Raw genomic sequence first — 7,014 nt, forward strand, 5'->3', positions numbered from 1 at the left:
TGTGTGTGTATATATGTATATATATATATATATATATATATATATATGTATATATATATATATATATATATACACACATACACACAGTTTATATAATTTTTTTTTTGTGGGGGCGTGCCAATAGGGATTTCGCCTAGGGCGTCAAATTGGCTAGAAACGGTCCTGAAAGGAGATATAAGTGCTCTGTAAAGTGGATTTCTGTCATCTTAAGTACGATTCAAATCCAAAGAGAGCAAACATGTTCAGTTCGAAGGGTACTGCAAACAACATAGGGAATAAGAGAACATTAATAATTCACAGGAAACGGAGAGGGAAATTTAACCACCAGTCATTGCACATCACCCTGGAACCACAAGAAGCTTTACTAAAATAAATGCAGTGAAGTGAGTTGAAAATCAAACTAATTTCTTAATTAGTTTAATAGGTTAAGTTTATTGAGTTTAGTCATTTTGTCAAGTGGAGTGAATTTCAACAGCTATGTATGCTCAGAGAGTAGGGAACAGTTTGTAGTGACCCAGTCAATTAGAACACAGCTATATTGTTTGAGTCTGGCTTGCAATATTTTCTGATCATATTCTGCATCATTTCCTGAGCTATCTCTGTTGTCTGTATTGTGAGATTACTTTTTTGTAACACGTTACCTTAAGGTCCCATTAATTAATGTTATTTATCGTAAAGTAATTAATGTGTAAACGAATATTAGCTAGCAAATTTGTTGTTACAGTATTTATGTTAAGAAATGCAACTGTTCATTGTTAGTTCATGTTAGCTCAGGTCTATTAAATAATGTTAAGAGATACAACTTTTGATTTTAATAATGTATTAGTAAATGTAAAAATTAACTAAGATTAATAAATGCTTTAGAAGTGCTCATGTTAACTTATGTAGCTAACTAATGTTAACAAATGGAACCTTTTTGTGAAGCATTACCATTTTTATCATAATTCAATATTAAATGTGTCAATTTAAATTTCAACTAAATTTTTATATATTTGAATGTTAAATGTCATGTTACAATTACTTTAATGCTGTATACACAAAAATGAAAATGACTTTTTTTATTTATTTACTTCTGTTCATTTTGTATTACTACCCTAGTGAAAAATAAATATACTAAAATGTATCTGAAATACATTTATTTCATGCTAAGTATACTACAAACACATTTATATATTTATGTGCTTAATAAAAATATCCTGCAATTGTACTTTTGGTATACCAAACTGGTATACTTAAAGTCTGCTAAATTGGAACAACTATTTTTGTAATTAATGCACTTTAATTGTGCAAATGTAGTGCTGAAGTCCAACTAAAGATATACTTAAACATATTTGATTGTGCTAAAGTGGAATTATACTTCAGGTACACTTTAAATATCTTGCATTTAAAGACTGATATGATTCAAAGATCATACAATTCTCATCAACAGTGACATTAAAACACATTTTAGGCTTAATATTAAGAAATGTGCATTGTGCACAAGTAGTACTCTAAAAAAAAATTAATTATAATTTTTATATTTGTAAGTCTCAAGCAATATGTCAGTAAATATGTTAATAGATTTGAACTACTTAGTATGAAATCAATATATTTTAAACATATTACTTTTTTTTACTAACAACATGTACGTTAGACCCTATTCCATCTAAGCTCCTAAAAGAGGTGATTCCAGAAGTCATAGATCCTCTTCTGACTATTATTAATTTGTCATTGTCATTAGGATATGTCCCCAAAACCTTCAAACTGGCTGTTATTAAGCCTCTCATTAAAAAAACACAACTTGACCCCAAAGATCTAGTTCATTACAGACCGATCTTGAAACTCCTGTCACAGTGCTTCTAGGAGCACATGGGAGAAAGCACCACAAAACAGGTCCATATTCCTGACAGTATCTATGAGGATTTCCAGTCAGGATTTAGACCGTATCATAGTACTGAGACTGCTCTCATTAGAGTTACAAATGACCTGTTCTTATCATCTGATCATGGTTGTATCTCTCTATTATTGCTACTGGATCTTAGTGCTGCATTCGACACTATCGACCACGGCCACAACATTCTTTTAAATAGACTAGAAAACTTTGTTGGCATTAGTGGAAGTGCATTAGCATGGCTCAAATCGTATTTATCTGACCGCCATCAATTCATAGCAGTGAATGAAGAGGTATCATATCAATCACAATTGCAGTATGGAGTACCTCAAGGCTCAGTACTAGGGCCATTACTTTTCACGCTTTACATGTTACCCTTGGGAGATATCATCAGGAAACATGGTGTTAGCTTTCACTGTTATGCTGATGACACTCAGCTCTATATTTCTTCACGGCCCGGTGAAACATACCAATTTGAAAAACTAACAGAATACATAGTCGATTTAAAAAACTGGATGACGAGTAATTTCTTACTGCTAAATTCTGAAAAAAGAGAGGTGTTAATTATCAGACCTAAAACCTCCGCATGTAATAACCTAGAACACTGACTAACATTTGTTGGCTGCTCTGTCAATTCTTCGTCACCAGTTAGGATACTACCCTAGTGAAAAATAAATATACTAAAATGTATCTGAAATACATTTATTTCATGCTAAGTATACTACAAACACATTTATATATTTATGTGCTTAATAAAAATATCCTGCAATTGTACTTTTGGTATACCAAACTGGTATACTTAAAGTCTGCTAAATTGGAACAACTATTTTTGTAATTAATGCACTTTAATTGTGCAAATGTAGTGCTGAAGTCCAACTAAAGATATACTTAAACATATTTGATTGTGCTAAAGTGGAATTATACTTCAGGTACACTTTAAATATCTTGCATTTAAAGACTGATATGATTCAAAGATCATACAATTCTCATCAACAGTGACATTAAAACACATTTTAGGCTTAATATTAAGAAATGTGCATTGTGCACAAGTAGTACTCTAAAAAAAAATTAATTATAATTTTTATATTTGTAAGTCTCAAGCAATATGTCAGTAAATATGTTAATAGATTTGAACTACTTAGTATGAAATCAATATATTTTAAACATATTACTTTTTTTTACTAACAACATGTACGTTAGACCCTATTCCATCTAAGCTCCTAAAAGAGGTGATTCCAGAAGTCATAGATCCTCTTCTGACTATTATTAATTTGTCATTGTCATTAGGATATGTCCCCAAAACCTTCAAACTGGCTGTTATTAAGCCTCTCATTAAAAAAACACAACTTGACCCCAAAGATCTAGTTCATTACAGACCGATCTTGAAACTCCTGTCACAGTGCTTCTAGGAGCACATGGGAGAAAGCACCACAAAACAGGTCCATATTCCTGACAGTATCTATGAGGATTTCCAGTCAGGATTTAGACCGTATCATAGTACTGAGACTGCTCTCATTAGAGTTACAAATGACCTGTTCTTATCATCTGTTCATGGTTGTATCTCTCTATTATTGCTACTGGATCTTAGTGCTGCATTCGACACTATCGACCACGGCCACAACATTCTTTTAAATAGACTAGAAAACTTTGTTGGCATTAGTGGAAGTGCATTAGCATGGCTCAAATCGTATTTATCTGACCGCCATCAATTCATAGCAGTGAATGAAGAGGTATCATATCAATCACAATTGCAGTATGGAGTACCTCAAGGCTCAGTACTAGGGCCATTACTTTTCACGCTTTACATGTTACCCTTGGGAGATATCATCAGGAAACATGGTGTTAGCTTTCACTGTTATGCTGATGACACTCAGCTCTATATTTCTTCACGGCCCGGTGAAACATACCAATTTGAAAAACTAACAGAATACATAGTCGATTTAAAAAACTGGATGACGAGTAATTTCTTACTGCTAAATTCTGAAAAAAGAGAGGTGTTAATTATCAGACCTAAAACCTCCGCATGTAATAACCTAGAACACTGACTAACATTTGTTGGCTGCTCTGTCAATTCTTCGTCACCAGTTAGGAACCTAGGTGTGCTATTTGATAGCAATCTTTTCTACGAAAGCCACGTTTCTAGCATTTGTAAAACTGCATTATTCATCTAAAAAATATATCTAAATTGCGACCTATGCTCTCAATGTCAACTGCAGAAATGTTAATTCATGGGTGGTTGTTCTGCACGCTTAATAAACAAACTCCAGCCGGTCCAATATGCAGCAGCTAGAGTTCTTACTAGAACCAGGAAGTACGACCATATTAGCCCAGTTCTGTCAACACTGCACTGGCTCCCTATTAAACATCGTATACCTTTTTAAATCTTGCTAATTACTTATAAAACCCTGAATGGTTTAGCACCTCAGTACTTGAGCAAGCTCTTATCGTATTATAGTCCTCCACGTCCGCTGCGCTCTCAAAACTCTGGCAATTTGTTAATACCTAGAATATCAAAATCAACTGCGGGCGGCAGATCCTTTTCCTATTTAGCGCCCAAACTCTGGAATAATCTACCTAACACTGTTCGGGAGGCAGACACACTCTGTCAGTTTAAATCTAGATTAAAGACCCATCTCTTTAACCTGGCTTACACATAACACACTTACACATTTCTATTATTCAAATCCGTTAAAAGATTGTTAGGCTGCATTAATTAGGTCAACCGGAACCAGGAACACTTCCAATAACACACAATGTACTTGTTACATTGTAAGAAGAATGGTATCTACGCTAATATTAGTCTGTTTCTTTATTATTCCGAGGTCACCATAGCCACCAGATCCAGTCCGTATCCAGCCCAGATGGTGGATCAGCACCTAGTGATGACCTCTACAGCCCTGAATTTCAGTGGAGACAAGGACAACTAGATGAGCCCCAGAGACAGATCCCCAGTGAAGACCTTGTCTCCTAGACGGCCTTCGGGACAAGACCACGGGAACCAGATGAGTCCTCTGCACAATCTAACTTTGCTGCAGCATGGAACAACCTGCTGGTTCATCGGGCCAGACGAGAACTGGCCCCCCGATTGAGCCTGGTTTCTCCCAAAGTTTTTTCTCAATTCTGTCACAGATGGAGTTTTGGTTACTTGCCTCTGGCTTGCTTAGTTGTGGGAACGTTAATTTCCAGCGATATCGTCGACTTGATTGCACAGATACTATTTAAACTGAACTGAGCTGGACGATGACATCACTGAATTCAATGATGAACTGCCTTTAACTGAAAATTGAGAGTTTATTGTTGTCCTTTTGCACTGACACACTATTTTCCTATTTGATACTGTAAAGCTGCTTTGACACAATCTGTATTGTTAAAAGCACTATATAAATAAAGGTGACTTGACTTGACTTAAGGTACATATGTAAATTAATACAAAAATCTGAGTACTAAAAATTATTTTGTTGCACCTATCGCTGGCCAAGATGCCCGACTTGATTGCACAGATACTATTTAAACTGAACTGAGCTGGACGATGACATCACTGAATTCAATGATGAACTGCCTTTAACTGAAAATTGAGAGTTTATTGTTGTCCTTTTGCACTGACACACTATTTTCCTATTTGATACTGTAAAGCTGCTTTGACACAATCTGTATTGTTAAAAGCACTATATAAATAAAGGTGACTTGACTTGACTTAAGGTACATATGTAAATTAATACAATAATCTGACAGAGTACTAAAAATTATTTTGTTGCACCTATCGCTGGCCAAGATGCCAGTGTTACATCCCTACTCTTTTTTCAAGAAACGCAACTGTGATTTTTACAGACCCCAGACAGTCAGAACCTCAATTTAACATCTTATCAGAAAGACAGTGCCTTTTTGCTGAACACTGTCCTCATCACTGTTCTGGGACATTAGGACCAGCATAGAGCTCAGGGTGAGCAGCATCTGCTGGCCTCACTAACACCTCTTCAGCAGCAGCCTTAATCTTAAACTTCCCAGGTGGTCTCCCATCCAGGTGCTGACCAGCCTTAACCCCGCTTATATTCAGAGGGAATTCAAGAGGCCCTGAGAAGCAATGAGTACAGTATCACACAAAAAGGCACACAGATAATGCTTCTTACAACAGATTCGGTTTGAAAGCTAATATGTTCTAACTATAACCGACAAACACATCATTCAGTTGCTTTAATGCTGCAGTAACTGAAGTCGTGCATATCATCTCTGCATCAGCGGCGTGAGGCTGCGCTCATGTGCCATCTCACAGTCTTTATTCTCTACGACTGCTACAAAAACATGATGGAGATGGTGTATGAGAGCAAAAAATACAACAGCGCAAAATAAATAATTCAATTTTCCTCTCATCGAGATAAGAGCACTCAGGAATGAAAATACCTCACAAGAGACAACATGTGCTACTGATTCTTTAAAACCTTGCCAAGATATTTGCAAAAGGCATTTTAGAAAAGGTAGGAGTTAAAAGTATGATGTATTACTCTGAAACCATCCACTGTATATTTATGACAGGGTGTGTACGACGAGTATTTGATGTATTAGTTCTACATTGGACTCACCCCAGTCCGAGCTGCCTGCAGACCACCTCAGCATCCATGTCATCCCACTGATCATCGCAAATGGTCCCCCAGCGCCCATCATGGAAGACCTCAACTCGTCCCTCAAAGTCCTCCTCCCCACCAACCAACCGCAGCGGTGGTCCATTACCTGAGCAGGCAAACCAGGAATCATGACCCAAAGCCACAAACACATCAATAAATGTAGTGACAACCAAAATGCTCTGCATGCATTACCCTCTCTCTCTGTGAAATAATCCAACGGTTCTTAACTAGTGGGTTGCACGTCTTCTCTAATAGGGCCGTAGATGGCAGTGGAAAAACTTGCAATGCAATGCAAATACAATTAACCATATAATTATGCATAGTTAGGGTAACAAAATAAAATCTGAACTTTTAGGTAAGAAAACTAAAAGTAAAGAAAAATAAAACCATAAAAAATAAAAAATAAAATATATATATATGCAGATTTATCAATTTACCAGTAGACCTATTTATATATATATATATATATATATATATATATATATATATGTATGCAGATTTACATTTATATTATATACATGCGTA

The 7,014-nt window shown here is 35.7% G+C and overlaps 1 pseudogene; it reads right to left on the minus strand.

Moving 5' to 3' along the window:
- LOC107601427 (neurotrypsin-like) overlaps positions 1 to 7,014 on the minus strand; it is a 46,358-nt pseudogene that overhangs the window by 20,212 nt on the left and 19,132 nt on the right.

This window comes from Sinocyclocheilus grahami, unplaced genomic scaffold, assembly GCF_001515645.1.
Source record: "Sinocyclocheilus grahami isolate Dianchi unplaced genomic scaffold, SAMN03320097.WGS_v1.1 scaffold305.1, whole genome shotgun sequence".
In the NCBI taxonomy this organism is placed as follows: Eukaryota; Metazoa; Chordata; class Actinopteri; order Cypriniformes; family Cyprinidae; genus Sinocyclocheilus; species Sinocyclocheilus grahami.